General features: G+C 40.5%; 1 pseudogene; it reads left to right on the top strand.

Annotated features, from left to right (window-relative positions):
- The first annotated feature begins 8,183 nt into the window (after positions 1-8,183).
- On the top strand, positions 8,184-9,257 carry LOC137535798 (oocyte zinc finger protein XlCOF22-like; annotated as a pseudogene).
- Positions 9,258-16,770: the final 7,513 nt, after the last annotated feature.

Genomic DNA, 16,770 nt, shown 5'->3' with positions numbered 1-16,770 from the left:
TGATTACGGCAAAGCGTGCATTATCTAGATAGCGTTTGGTAGTTAAATCATAAAGGGGCGTTGTGAAAGATGTGTGCATCTTTTATTAGACCAGTAATTCAAACACACATGATCGTCAAAGCATGCACTGTACATTTATAAAACACGCTGTGTATCCCTGATGCACGCCATGGAGTTATACCGCGTGATGTGTGTTTTTCCTGCGGGCTGTAACGTTTCGGCGCACATAAAGTTTTATGCGCACTGTAACACGCGTAAAGCATTTAGCGCTATAGCGTTATGCATTGGCACGGCTTAGTGAATCAACCCCCTTGCATGATAATCTTCAAACATATTACCTGGATTACCATGGTGATCAAGAAGGCAGTTATCGGACCTCAGTACAAGTGTTCCCCATAATATAGTAGGAAAAAAAACACTGTGCTAATTATTTTTTTATTACGTTTTTTAATAATGCAATCAGAAGGTATCAACCAAGTTCCATAGAGGTGGAAGATAATCATTAACCTCTATTGAGCTTGTATTTTTTTCTTGTAAATGCATCAGGGCGAGAAATATCAAAATTTCGCTTTTCTAGTTCAGCTTCCTCCTCAGTAGCCCTTTCTTCTGCTCTCTTATCTTCTGCCTCTTCAGCATCCTCATTGTCATCTCTCCTATGAAGAAATACAGGTTACGACACAATTAGACAATTATTTCATGGTAGCAGGCTTTCATATGTGAGCAGAAAAGATGTGTTTCCTCTACTTGTCACTAGAACTCAATAATTCCTATCTACCAGATGGTTGGATCCCAGAGGATTACATGGGAAGGAGTAAAACTCAAATGTTTATTTGTCATAAAAAATAAAATGTTGCTTCTTCCTTCTACATTATCACAGTGAAGCTATAATTACAGCGAGATAGTAAAAAAGGGCGCATGCCGCTCATGGACTATAAGGGCGCCGCCATAGAGAGCAATGTTAATTATCGCTTACACTGCGCCCGCTAGGAAAAAAGGGCGCAAAACACTATTTTCCGCTTACATATAACATTCTACTAATATAACCGTTTACAATTCCTCATTATTTCCTATGGACAATAGCGCTTAACATCATAAACACTATAAACAAGGGACACCACAAAGCAGAGTACAATAAGGATAAATAGTCCTATATCCATGTCTATGGATCTGTTACATAAACAACCACAAAGAAAAAAGCGTCCATGACACCATGAATCAATATATAAGGCCACACTCCATAATGGTACAAATATAAGGTAAAGTTTATTAAGGATATCATAACAATAAAATCAAAATAAAAACAATCAGCACGGGTGAACAACGGGAGGGGTACTCAAAAATGACGCTCAAAGAATCACATATATAATATAATGTTATAATGTAGGTCTGATATAACACTGAATAAAGAGCATAGATGTTTAGCCAGGGGCAAGTACCCAGAAAAATAAATACACAGGACCAAACAGGTAACTGACTGAGTCAGATTGACTGGGTAAGGAGTGACCAAGAATAGGTCACACCAATCCGCATAGGATAGAATGATAATATGGCCAGACTGTGCACTTACCCACAAGTGGAGACCCCAGCCACCGAAGCCCCGCTGCTGCGCGCAATCTCACGCGTTCCGGACCCCTGTCCTTCGTCGGAGATATCAGCGCAATGGAGCTGATATCCTTTATACTGATTTCCCGGAAGACGCCGAGTACTGGTGGGCGTGGCCACGCCCACCGCCGGACTGCGCCTGCGCGCCAATGCGCACACACCCAGTCAGGCCACCGTAACAGCCAAGCCTCGCAGCCGCAAGCTCCACTCCCAGGAAAAAATGCACAGTCTTTATAAGCCAATGAAGTAACGCGGCATAAATAACTAACATATTACAAAATATATAAATATATAAATGTATTACAATGGATGGCTAGAAACAACGCTAGCAGGAGATACAATGTAAAAAACATACACAATATAATATGTAAACAAACAAAACAATTCCATGCTTCTGTACAGAGACAACAAAACTCCCGGTGACATCTTGTGGAGAAAAATAAAACTGCAGGCACAATACATCCAAATGCATAGTACAAAGAGTATAAAATGTATAATCAGCAACCAAACACTCAATTGGACGATACAAGAATCTAAACCAATTAAATTCTAATATATATAAAAAAAAAAAAAAAATTTATATTAAATATACATAAAAATGAAAATAAATTGAGCAATGCCGTCAACGTGAAAAATATACATGCCATAAATAGCTAATGTGCAAGCAATAATAGGTGAGTATATGAATTTTTCCGCAAAAGGAAAAGACATTCCTATTGTATATAAACAAGTACACACATGCCCATCAAAAAAGGGGGGGCTTTTGCATGTGTATGAAAACACCAATAATTATAATAATCATCATACAAAGTGCTGAAGTGCATATAAGGTGTATAAAATTCATGAGTGTATATACACATATATGGTTATAAAAGTGCAATAAGAAAAACTGTCAGATCAAGTGACCCATCTTGGTGTGTCTAAGATCGTAGATCCATCTGTGAAGTCTAGTATCTTCAATCGAGATAGATACAAGAAAGTGCCCATCAAAAAGTGCATCCTCCTAAATAGATAATAAAATTAGTAAAAAACTACATGAACATACATATAACGTGCCAAAACGTATCCAAGCACCATCACCATCACCACCACCACCATAGCCAATGGAACCAACTACGCCTACTGTTGGGAAAACATTGGGGGATATTGAGAAATGATAATGATTTGAGACCCTTCTTGACTGAATATCCATGTATCACACCAAAGAGAGCCCCCACACTGAGAAACATCTTATGCAGGAGTCATTATGAAGGGTACAAACATGGTTCATCCGTGAAAGGCAGTTTCCCTTGTGGGAGTTGTAATATGTGTTCAAACATGCGGAGAACCAAGATGGTCACCAACAAACACACGGGTAAAAACATGTACATTAATAATTTTATTAATTGCAAAACGTGTGCCGTAGTGTACCTGATCCAATGCCCGTGTGGATGGCAATATGTTGGACAGACGAGAAACGCCCTTAAGCTAAGACTACAAAAGCATTGTTCAGTTGTGAGATTGGCTGGACGTGATCTTGAAAAAGGAAAAACCATATCGGTATTAGCTATGCATGCCCTCAATAGACATGGGGGCTCATTACATGATTGGTTATTTTGTGGACTTGAAGTCATCAGATCTAGTGTTAGGGGTGGAGATATCAGTAACAAACTTTTGAGGGCTGAGCTGAAATGGATTTTCAGGCTTCAAACGAGAGCCCCTATGGGCCTCAATGAAGAATTCAGCTTTGGCTGCTTTCTTCCCCAATAGACGCCAGGGATTCATGGTGTTCATGGTGTTGGGCCCTTTGTCCTTTTGCTCTCTGCATGTATTCATGTGTCCATGTGTGGTTTGAAATCTGGTAGTTTTAACCTCATGCTTATGTTTTGCCAGGTTTATGTGTCCTGTGCAATATATTCCTATGCATCCCTGGTGCCTTGGAGATCTGTGAATTGCTGGCTCGCTCCTTTGAATGTTTTTGTGCTCGGAGGGTGGTTTTGGAATCCATATGCCTCACCTTGGACGTAAGTTTGAAATCTTCTGCCTTTATACATACTGTATATGAGTATTCGTGTGTGTGTGTGTGTCTTTCACCAGTTTGGATTATATCCATCTCCTGGAAGTAAGTACCAGGGGTGGTTTTTTATCATGTTCACTTGCATTCTGGCTCTGCACATGGGTGTGAGTAACATGTGCAGAAGCCTAGTATATCACTGGTTTTTGCACTAGGATATCTGTATACTTTCTGGGGCCCCCAATATGGGCTGATATAATCCTGGTGTCACCTTTTTTGACAGGATTAGTCATAATGTAGTATGTGGTGGCCATGCTTTATTTCTTCACATATGGTGGTTCTCTGGTTCCTGTAGGAGTGAGTAACACAGGTACCATTGATTTGTTCAGATGGTGATGGTGCTTGGATACGTTTTGGCACGTTATATGTATGTTCATGTAGTTTTTTACTAATTTTATTATCTATTTAGGAGGATGCACTTTTTGATGGGCACTTTCTTGTATCTATCTCGATTGAAGATACTAGACTTCACAGATGGATCTACGATCTTAGACACACCAAGATGGGTCACTTGATCTGACAGTTTTTCTTATTGCACTTTTATAACCATATATGTGTATATACACTCATGAATTTTATACACCTTATATGCACTTCAGCACTTTGTATGATGATTATTATAATTATTGGTGTTTTCATACACATGCAAAAGCCCCCCCTTTTTTGATGGGCATGTGTGTACTTGTTTATATACAATAGGAATGTCTTTTCCTTTTGCGGAAAAATTCATATACTCACCTATTATTGCTTGCACATTAGCTATTTATGGCATGTATATTTTTCACGTTGACGGCATTGCTCAATTTATTTTCATTTTTATGTATATTTAATATAAATTTTTTTTTTTTTTTTATATATATATTAGAATTTAATTGGTTTAGATTCTTGTATCGTCCAATTGAGTGTTTGGTTGCTGATTATACATTTTATACTCTTTGTACTATGCATTTGGATGTATTGTGCCTGCAGTTTTATTTTTCTCCACAAGATGTCACCGGGAGTTTTGTTGTCTCTGTACAGAAGCATGGAATTGTTTTGTTTGTTTACATATTATATTGTGTATGTTTTTTACATTGTATCTCCTGCTAGCGTTGTTTCTAGCCATCCATTGTAATACATTTATATATTTATATATTTTGTAATATGTTAGTTATTTATGCCGCGTTACTTCATTGGCTTATAAAGACTGTGCATTTTTTCCTGGGAGTGGAGCTTGCGGCTGCGAGGCTTGGCTGTTACGGTGGCCTGACTGGGTATGTGCGCATTGGCGCGCAGGCGCAGTCCGGCAGTGGGCGTGGCCACGCCCACCAGTACTCGGCGTCTTCCGGGAAATCAGTATAAAGGATATCGGCTCCATTGCGCTGATATCTCCGACGAAGGACAGGGGTCCGGAACGCGTGAGATTGCGCGCAGCAGCGGGGCTTCGGTGGCTGGGGTCTCCACTTGTGGGTAAGTGCACAGTCTGGCCATATTATCATTCTATCCTATGCGGATTGGTGTGACCTATTCTTGGTCACTCCTTACCCAGTCAATCTGACTCAGTCAGTTACCTGTTTGGTCCTGTGTATTTATTTTTCTGGGTACTTGCCCCTGGCTAAACATCTATGCTCTTTATTCAGTGTTATATCAGACCTACATTATATTATATATGTGATTCTTTGAGCGTCATTTTTGAGTACCCCTCCCGTTGTTCACCCGTGCTGATTGTTTTTATTTTGATTTTATTGTTATGATATCCTTAATAAACTTTACCTTATATTTGTACCATTATGGAGTGTGGCCTTATATATTGATTCATGGTGTCATGGACGCTTTTTTCTTTGTGGTTAAACACTATAAACAACACATGATTCCTACTACGTCTACACGGAAAGTATTTAATACCGTCAACTGCACTATATCGCTAACAGAGGTTACCACATGTCCTTCGGTTACAACCTTTAACAGCAAATGAAAGGCTATAACAATTAACACTGTATTTTTGCATAACATAATATAAACTATAAATCAGTGTATTTTAACTACCAGTATATTTTACAGACGACGGCTACATTATTACATCCCAATTGTTCGTTTAAATATCAAACGTAAAATAACGTTGTCTTCGGGAAACTATAGCAAACGAGAGTAAAAGATGTAGTGGTTAGTAAAATATAAACCATAACTCTCGTAAAAATGCAAACCTTTATTGCGGGCGTAACAAATAAACGTATTCAACGGTTTTGAAACAACCGATAATAAAAAAATCTATTTTTAAACCTTATTTTTTGTTGTTGTTGTTTTTTTTTTTTTTTTTGTGTTGAAGCCGATACCTAACCATTACATATATTAAGCGTTTACTACGGTTTGCTCTATTACAAAACTCAATTGTCGTGGTAAAGATGTAACAATTAGATCGCGTTTAGTTATATTTGAGGCACCTAACGGCTGCAAACAAACCCGTTGCATACAGCGAAAGTTTACATTCTTAAAACAGCTTATAAAGAAAAACATTATTTAAGGGATATTTAAAATTCCGACTATGAACAACCCTTTATTTGGCTACTATAGTGAAATATCGATTGTGGAAGCCTATGATTAATTAATAATAATTATCCGTTCATCTAATCTTAACTAATGCATGAATGGCTATCTACATTTATGTAAATTTATGAAATACGTAAAGTAAAATGAAGGTAATAGCTTTATAATCCCTACAATACCATTCATGAAGTTAACCAGCTAAATTTTGGTGTACCTATGTATGTCATGTGTTAGGTATATTGACACCGTTATAGATTTTTTTTTTTTTTGTTTTATGTTCCCATTATGTATTTTCTAAAATTCTAAATGGTAAGTAGTATAGCTATGTAATACTTTCCTTTCCTCTGCCTCCCCCTGCCATCTTCCTACCCTCCCTTTGTCAGGCAGCCTATCACATTGATTGTCTGAGATCGTCTTCAAATTGTCCTCTGCCTCCCCCAGCCATCTTCCCTCCCTCCCCCAGGCAGCCCCAGCCATCTTCCCTCCCTCTCAGGCAGCCTATCACGCTTAGTCATTGGCTGCAGATCGTTCTCTTGTCCCCTAGGGGGACATACAGGTCACACGTCTGTTCCCAGTGCAGCGCTGCTGTTTATAGTAGTGCTTCTTGTCCCCTAGGGGGACATACGTGTCACACGTCTGTCCCCAGTGCAGCGCTGCTGTTTATAGTAGTGCTGCAATGTGTAAATAGACAGTAATTTTTGTGTGTAATAGTCTTCCGAGCGTCACTAGCCACCTGGAGACTGAAGAGAGCGCGTAGTTCAGAGCCCCCCTTAGAATGAGTTGCGCATGCAGCGGGTGCGCAACTGCACGTAAATTAGATCCCCCGTACTTTACGTCAATTGTTGTCTTGTGGCGGTCCTGTTTTTTTTCAATGTAAATTAAAGTTTTTCAAAAAGCACTCTTAATTGTGACCTTTATGTACAAAAGAGAAAAATAACCCACAGTAATAGTTGCAAGAATGTAATATTTATTACATTAAAGAAATAACATGAAAACAATAACAAATAGTATTTTTACAAATCTTAATAATAAATTGTTCAGTTGTTCAAAATTTTTTATTCATTAAACACTGAAGATTGAAATGAATTCAGAAATGACAATTTTTTAATGTAGAAGAATAAATAGTCACGTTAATCACCACTCAATGTATAAAACAATGTACAGTTACATGAAGTCAGAGATGAGATTTTTCCAAACTTTGTATGAGATTCATGTTTTCTACCACTGTACACAGCGTACCGTTACCAGTAACAGTATGGAAACAGTTTTGATGTTAAGTATTTAAATACTATGTGATGTTTAACCTCCAATTCCCAATAAATAATTTTTTGGAAATATGTTTTGCGTACTGTCCTTCTAAAACCACCTTTTCTAAGCACCTGTCATGTATCATGAGGTGCTACAATTCAAAGATAGTTTAAAAAACCCTGAAATGACCCCATTTTGAAATGAAGATATACCAAAGTATTCAGTTAGAGTCATGGTGACTTCATTGAATTTTTTTTTTTTTAAGAGAAAAAAAAAGGAAAAGTTTTCATGTCTGCTAACCTGTGACTAAAAAAAAAGAAATCTTCCATGGACTGAACAGAACAGTTGAACCCACCACTGCATACCTGTACTGTTCAGTGAACCCACCACTGCATACCTGTACTGTTCAGTGAACCCGCCACTGCATACCTGTTATGTTCAGTGAACCCGCCACTGCATACCTGTTCTGTGAAGAGATGTATGTGAGCAGTGATCAGCAGTCTGTGGAGGAAGGTGATATGAGGACAAGTAAAGAGGAAGAAGAGGAGACATATGTGAGGAGTGATCAGCAGTCTGTGGAGGAGGGTGACATGATGAGGACAAATAAAAAGGAGGAAACTGTTACAGAGAGCAAAACAGGGTGGAGTCCCGTCATCAGGAACCTCTCCGAGACTTGTCTCTCTGTATCCACAGACTGTACAATGGATGATGATGTCATTGGACAAGAGTCTCCTGCAGATATCCTGGTGCAGATATCATGGTTACCCCAAATATTCTACCAGACTCCCCTCACCTGTCTAACCCTCAAGGGCCCCATACCCAGCAGAGCTCTTCCCCTGCTGGAGGGTCTCATTCCTGTTCCACATGTGGGAAATGTTTTGTATGGAAATCACATCTTGTAAGGCATGAGAGATCTCACAGTGTTGAAAAGCCATTTTCGTGTGCTGAGTGTGGGAAATGTTTTGGGCAGGAAGGAAGCCTTGTCAAGCATGAGAGATCTCACACAGTTGAGAAGCGCTATTCATGTGCTGAGTGTGGGAAATGTTTTGGAGAGAAACGAGGCCTTGTCATACATGAGAGAGCTCACACAGGTGAGAAGCCGTTTTCATGTGCTGAGTGTGGGAAATGTTTTGGCTACAAAGGACACCTTGTCAGACATGAGAGAACACACACTGGTGAGAAGCCCTTTTCTTGTGCTGAATGTGGGAAATGTTTTGGGGAGAGAGGAAGTCTTGTCAAACATGCGAATTCTCACACAGGTGAGAAGCCCTATTCATGTGCTTAGTTTTGGAAATGTTTTGGGCGGAAAGGACACCTTATCATTTATGAGCGATCTCACACTGGTGAGAAGCCCTATTCATTTGCTGAGTGTGGGAAATGTTTTGGAGAGAAAGGAAGCCTTGTCAAACATGAGAGATCTCACACTGGTGATAATCCCTTTTCATGTGCTGAGTGTGGGAAATGTTTTACACAGAAAACAAACCTTGTCATACACGAGAGATCTCACACTGGTGAGAAGCCCTATTCATGTGCTGAGTGTGGTAAATGTTTTGGAGAGAAAGGAAACTTTATCAGACCTGAGAGATCTTACACTGGTGAGTTGCCCTTTTCATGTGCTGAGTGTGGTAAATGTTTTGGCGAGAAATGAAACCTTATCAGACATGAGAGATCTCACACTGGTGAGAAGCCATTTTCATGTGCTGAGGGTGGCAAATGTTTTGTAGAGAAAGGAAACCTTATCAGACATGAGAGATCTCACACTGGTGAGAATCCCTTTTCATGTGCTGAGTGTGGGAAATGTTTTGGAGAGAAATGAAACCTTATCAGACATGAGAGATCTCACACTGGTGAGAAGCCGTATTCATGTGCTGAGGGTGGGAAATGTTTTGGAGATAAAGTAAACCTTATCAGATATGAGAGATCTCACACTGGTGAGAAGCCGTATTCATGTGCTGAGTGTGGGAAATGTTTTGGAGATAAATTAAACCTTATCAGACATGAGAGATCTCACACTGGTGAGAAGCCGTATTCATGTGCTGAGGGTGGGAAATGTTTTGGAGAGAAATGAAACCTTATCAGATATGAGAGATCTCACACTTGTGAGAAGCCGTATTCATGTGCTGAGTGTGGTAAATGTTTTGGAGAGAAAGGAAATCTTATCAGACATGAGAGATCTCACACTGGTGAGAAGCCGTATTGATGTGCTGAGTGTGGGAAATGTTTTGAACAGTGGCGTGTTCACTGAACAGAACAGGTATGCAGTGGCGGGTTCAGTGAACAGTATACGTATTCAGTGGTAGGTTCACTGAACAGGTATGCAGTGGCGGGTTCACAGAACAGGTACCCAGTGGTGGGTTCACAGAACAGGTACGCAGTGGTGGGTTCACAGAACAGGTATGCAGTGGCGGGTTCACTGAACAGGTATGCAGTGTTGGGTTCACAGTACAGGTATGCAGTGGTGGGTTCACAGAACAGGTATGCAGCCAGGAAGAAGGTAAGCCTAACTAATATTTCCCTATGAGATACAGTCAGCAGCAGCTACTCTCACTAACACAGGCACACGAGTGAGCGTAATGGCCGCTGCCTGCCTTTTATTAGGGGGTGGAGTGGCTCCAGGGGCTAGTGTAGCCTAATTGGCTACACTGGGCCTGCTGACTGTGATGTAGAGGGTGAAAGTTGACACCTCAGGGTGCATTATGGGGCGAACCGAACTTCTGCCACAGGTTGCGAAAGTTCGCAAACGCAAACCACCGAAGTTAGCACGAACAAGTTTGCCGGCGAACAGTTCTGCCCATCTATAGTTAAAAGTTGGTGGAAAATGACACTTTGTGAACAAATCAATAAAAACCAATTTTCCGCTAACTAAAAATAAAATCTTCTGTGAACTCGTCATACAACTCAAGGAATACCTTGGTGTGTCATTTGTTGCTAAAACGGGGTCACTTGTGGGTTCCCTATATTGACCTGGCATTTTAGGGGCCCGAAACCGGGATGAGTACTCTGTAAACCAAATGCCTCAAAATTAATGTTCAGTGTTCTAAGCATTTGCACATTTGGATGACTGGTGGTCTATGAGGGTGTAAATTTTGTTAAACCGGACATAAGCAGGGTGGCCTCTTGGATGACAGGTTGTATTATGGCTGATTGGATAGATAGGATTGCTAGGGGGTGAGAGGAGCTGATTTATGTTTATCTCAGGGGTTGATTAGAGGTGAAAATATAGGCAATACATGCAATGTGGAGGTGATTGGAAGTGGGTATGAGGGGGATCTGATGGTTTGTCCGAGTGATCATGAGCCCACACGTGTCAAATTAAGGCCTGATGCGATGGGCAGGTGTGGTAGGGGGTGACACTTGGTGACAGGTGATTGATGCATGTCTCAAGGTGTGATTACAGGGGCGAATAGATGGAAGCAATTCACTGGTGAGGTGATCAGTGCTGTGGTCTGAGAGTGTTGTGAGGGTGTGGCCGGGTGATTGCGTGCCCTAGGGGCAGATAGGGGTCTGATGTAATTTGTAGTAGTGACCGGTGGTGACAGGGGGTGGTTGATGGTTAATTAGTGGGTTTTGAGAGGAGAGAATCGATGTAAATAATGCACTTGGGATGTGATCTGATGGCTGGTTTGTGGGCGATCGGATGGTGTTGGTGGGTGATCCCATTGCCCGTAAGGGGCAGGTTAGGGCCTGATTGATGGTTGGCAGTGACAGGGGGTGATTGATGGGTGGCTGTGACCGGGGGATGATTTATGGGTGATTGACAGGTGATCAGTGGGATATTACAGGGAAGAACATATTCAAATAATGCACTGGTGAATTTATAAGGGTGGGGGGGGGGGGTGCTGAGTGGAATCTGAGTGTGTGCGCGGTTGATTCGGTTCCTGCAAGGGGGCATATTAGGGTGTAATCTGATGGATAACAGTGACAGGTGTTGATAGGGTGTGATGGATGTGTGATTGATGTGTAATTAGTGGGTGTTTAGAGGATAGAATAGATGTAAGCAATGAACTTTGGAGGTCATCAGATGTCCGATCTGCGGGCGATTTGATGGTGTTGGTGGGTGATCAGATTTTATGCAAGGGCCAGGTTAGGGGCTGATTGATGGGTGGCAGTGACAGGGTGTGATTGACTGGTGATTGACAGATGATCAGTGGGTTATTACAGGGGGATAGATGTCTATAGTACACCGGGGGGGCGCTGGGTAGAATCTGAGTGGTGGGATGTTCATCATGAGCCCCCAGTGTGCATTTTTGGACCTAATAAAAAAAATTAGCCTTGACAGATAGTGAGAGTGAGTGATTGATGGTTGATTGGGTGCAAACAGTGTTGTGGGTGGTCGATGTGAGTGGTGTTGTGGGCTATCCGAGGGAAAGGGTGGGGGGGGGGGAAATCAATGTGCTTTGGTGAAAAGTAGGGTGGCTGCAGCCTGCCCTGCTGGTCCCTCGGACACTGGTACAACCAGGGCAGGAGGCAGCCTGTGTAATACGTTTTGTATACAATACAAACCGTATTATAGGCTTTGTATGCGGCAGATCGAGTGGTAACATCCCGCCTGCGCTTCCGTGTGGTTGGCGTTATATCGTTGCGGGCGTGCGTAGCCTAATTCCGGTGGATGTGCGATCCCTGGGCCGGCAGAGTCCCAGGATCCAACTCCAATGTGCGTTACGTGTTCCTGGCACTGCCACTTTGCCTTCGGCAATGTATAGTGGCTGCGCGGCTAGTGTTTACATTTTTTCCGCTTAGGGCAACTATGAAGGTGTAATTTTTATGTTACACCAGCACTGAACTTTTCGAATAGCCTGCAACACGGTAGCTGAAAACTTTTATTTTTTTTTGGTAGTAAATAAAGAGATTAGAAATGTGAAAATGTAGAAGCGTGACCCACCATCATTCTCATTGTTTAAAATGGACCACATTGTATGTTTTGCACTTTGGAACAGGTCTTTTAATATGTATACTGATTGAATTTCAGCTTTGACGTCTTGGTATTTAGTATATTGTAGTAACAATTTCCGTTTATGTTGAGAAAATAGGCATCAATTATTGCAGAGGAATTTAAATAAATTCTGAAATAAACTACTTCGAATAATAACAATGAAATCATACTGATTCAACGTTTGAGTGATATGTACCAATGTAGTGTACTATGGCATTTACTAAAACCTTTAAGAAGGAATATTTTTTCAATACATGTAAAAGTATTCTCATTTTTTTCCGTACTGTACTCTTTACCAATTCCTAGGCCTTTAACCGTATTGACCATATAATGTAATCTTTTACATTATTGAACATATATTGTTCCTTCATGGTACTTGTATATAAATAATGTCTGTCAGATTTTTTCAATAATAATTTATAGATGTTGTAGATTGGCTTAGAATTCACCATTACAATGTCTTTCCCCCCCAAAAAAGTTGGGGATCGGCAATTAGTGTTTGAAATGTCACATTGTTGTGCAAAACTGTACACATTGATTGATATTTCAATGCTTAAATCAGTGTATTGCATCCAAAATAGTTTTTCCATCTTACTTTAGTACCGTTGTAAATGAAACTTAATTATAGAGTGTATGATCATTGATCTAATTCCCATGTTACATTTGAATATAACTGTAACAAATGTCATGAAAAGTTTATTTCATAATTAAACACTTGTACTGATAGTCATTTACAAAACAGCTTGTCTTTCAATTTCGTTGTGTATACACTGTGTTACAGTGTTTTTAAGAGAAAGTAGTGTTGCATGCACAACATTTTTCTGTTCAACTGTTAAATGTGCACTTCTGAAATCAGATTTTCAGTTCCTGTAGTTTAACAATAGAAAATCTCTGATAATTTTCTATTGTGTGTGAACTAATCTAGCCAAGTTCACCTCCTTTTACAGCTTTTGCACTTTCATACATTACTGTTTCTTCATGGAATTACAGTGTGGGTACAAGCTGCATGAGTTGTTACTACATAAAGATTGTAGAGGCTGACGGCAGTAGTTTTGAGGAAGGTTGTTCATGTAATTTCCTAATGCGTACAGATTAATGTGGTTTGAAGTGCATCACTGCGTTATGTTTGTAAGCAATAGGGCTGCTGTGATATAATGCCCTTTAAAAATAAAGATATTTTATATAAGGTGTTAGCATGGAGGTTTACAGCAGCTTACATTTCTATGTAATCGCTGCAAAAAGTTTACAGGATAGTGTTTGGTATTGTACAGACAACCAATATCTCACTCAAAAAGTGGTTGTTATGAAAATGGCCTAATGAATATCCAGACTGTATCTCGAATACAAGGATTATGACCAAGATTTACTTAATTTGCCAATAATTTAATCCAACTCTACATTGAGAGCCACCCCTCTTAAGTATTCCCAAAATGTTCTCTGTTGGTATTGCCCAACAATTCTTTTCAATTTTTCATCATAATCCATGTATTTTTGTTTTTTGCTTGGTGCAGATTCTCCCCTCAAAAACTGTGCATATTGTAAATCTCTCCCTTTCTGCACCTTCAGTATACTATCAACGAAACGCCATATGCTCGGGTGTTCCATGTCTAGCTCCGAACGCAGGCGACGATGAGCTGCTTCCACGTAATTGTTTGTGCGGTCCATGTCTGTCAGAGTGCGTTCATATACCGACCACAGGGAGGGAGGAAAGATCGGTTTACGAAGGCGTCTCCCACAGATTCCAATGTAGACTCGACTGAACCAGCTGAGTATTGGCCGAATCTCCTCTTTGAGGTCATATTTGATGGCATCCACTGCCGCCTCCAAATCTGGAGGCGGGACAAATGCCAGAGCTGCTATCATGCGAGCATGAATAGCGAGCTCTGGGTCCGAAGAATACCTCGGACAAAGTCCCCGGTTGTCCAATTGTTTTTTTATATTCCGCGTCAAATGAAAGAAACAACCATTAATGCTGCAGGAGGGGAAGACTGCTTTGAATGCATTAATGGCTGCAACTTCATAGTCCGTGGAATAATACTCAGGGTTCAGCATAGGCCACAATTGGTGGATTGCTTCAAACATTTTTTTATATGTCGCTTGACTTTTGTTTGGCAGCAAGCAGTACAGCAGAGGGAGAACATAGTCTTCTCTTTTTCCCACCAGTGCAAAAACTTGCTTGAATAATTGGGGTGAAATTTTAAAAGTTCCATCCCCGTACAAATACTTGACATGTTGGATCCAAGCAGCGTTTGCACTGTTGCCAAAAATCAGAATTCTATGTTCGTCATTAGGTCCAGAGTCATAAAGGAGAAATGGCACAGTCTGTAGGTCTGACACAGAGTAAAATCTGTATTTATCCGGTATGATGAGGTCAGCTAGAGACTTTGGACCACAAGGGTGTGACATAACTCGTTTCCTAACATTCTGGACCAAATGACGTAAACAGTCCCTCGGCGGTAAAGAATCTATGACTGCCGGTTCAACATTCTGAAGGGCCAAATTAATAATTGTGGAGGGGCCACCCTGTGAGCATATTGCTTTTTCCTTGATGGTACACCTAACTCGAGATACCTCCACCAGACCAACATTTTGTCCATGATTGTGTTTGCGAAGAATACCTACAACTTTTCCTGTGCTTACATCAGTGTGTACACGTCCCAAGCAAGGTGGGTCTTTGTTTTTTCGAATGCATCGCCAGAAGGCTACTTGACCGTCATGACTCCTTCTGTCAAAGACGTACAGGTAGCCATCGTGGTCAAGTTTTGGTTTTCCCTTGTTGCTTGTAATGGTCGTACTCTGTCGAGATGCGGCCTGTAACAAAGTACGTGTTCAGCATGTATGAAATAATTTTGATAATCAAACACTTAGCTTGTCCATGTTACATAGCATAAGTAGATTTATAAATATAACCTCGAGATCCAATAGTACGCTGTTTGAAAAACTGATGTTTGTTGTGCTGTATAATAAGAAGTACATTTGCCAAATGCTTTTTTTCCTTTTTTTGGTGTATAAAATACAATTTACTGAGATGGTTAGTGATTTTAGTACTCCCCCCCCCCCCCTCCAAAAAAAAAAAAATTACTAAATACAATGTATACTTGTGAAAATGGTCCTGTGTAATGATTACCCCTCTAATTTGTTAGTCAACCTGAACAACAACATCGCAAATCCCATTAAGCTTTGCAGACCATAAAGGGAAAAAAGGACAGGCAGTTTCCTTTGCTGTGACGAGCTTACATTAAAAGGCTGTAAAACATTCATGCTGACTTTCTAAAATCTAAGTTCTGATGGCTTGAAACTGTTAAAACCCCAATCCTTTTCTATTCTGTTGAGTAGATTTTCATAGTTTATGTTCACTTTAAGTATGGCTTTTGATATTTGAAAGCAAGACACTATTTATTTCTCGTTGTGTTTAAAATGATAAGTATTGATTAACTTTATTCCCTTTCAGATAAGTTTATTAGTACAATTCACACATAACCCACAAAAATTTTAAGTTATGATCTCTAAAAAGTATATGAACTCTTAGAAACATTGTCTTCAGTTCTCTGCACAGTTAACATAAATTTTGTTATATATTTCTGTACACTGACGTACTTTATTTTCATTTAAGTCACATTCACAAACAACATTATTTTTACACTACTCTGTCTACAAGGTTCAAACAATTTTGTGAAGGTGCTACGTAAATCAGCATACATAGATAACAGTTGCAATTGACATATGTTTACATATGTCTATCATCTTTCCCCTCACATGCTATCTCCTCTTAGACTACTTGCACACCAAGACTTTGCGTTAGGTGCCACGTTAAGGTCGCATAACGTGCACCTAACACAACGTTTGGTGCTGCAAGAGCGTACGGTACAGCGAGCCGCGTTAGCCGGCTCAATCCCTATAAGGTCTTCCAGAGTGGTGCTGATTGGCCGGCTGGACCACGTGATGCGGAGTGAGACACTACGCATCACGTGGTCCCGCCGGCCAATCAGCGGGCGCTAGTGCAGTGAATATTAAGTAGCCAGGTGTGCGTCTACTTTAGCTGACTCTCCCCGCCTCCTGTCTGCCCCACGCTGCGCATGTGCAAACAGTGTAACGCGGCTATAGCCGCTATAACGCCGTAGCATGCTGCAGTTTCCGGATAACATGCAGCTTTACATGTAACGCAACCTGGGCGTGTGAACAGCCCACTTGAGTTACATTGCTGTGCGTTGGGGGAGCGTTACAGGCGCAGTAACGTGCACCTGTAACGTCCCTGAATGTAAGCAGCCTTAAAGCAATTAATTCCCTGCCTAATGTTGTTTTCAATTTCCACACTCAGATGTAAAAAAAAAAACACACAGAGTAAGTGTTCCTGCAGAAATTAGCCTGTTAAAAATTATAATCAAAAAAGTATGTTTGGTTATTCCTGCTT

This window comes from Hyperolius riggenbachi, chromosome 10 (genome assembly GCF_040937935.1).
Source record: "Hyperolius riggenbachi isolate aHypRig1 chromosome 10, aHypRig1.pri, whole genome shotgun sequence".
NCBI lineage: Eukaryota > Metazoa > Chordata > Amphibia > Anura > Hyperoliidae > Hyperolius > Hyperolius riggenbachi.
The sequence above is the reverse complement of the archived record's forward strand: the minus strand, read 5'-3'. Positions and strand labels throughout refer to the sequence as shown.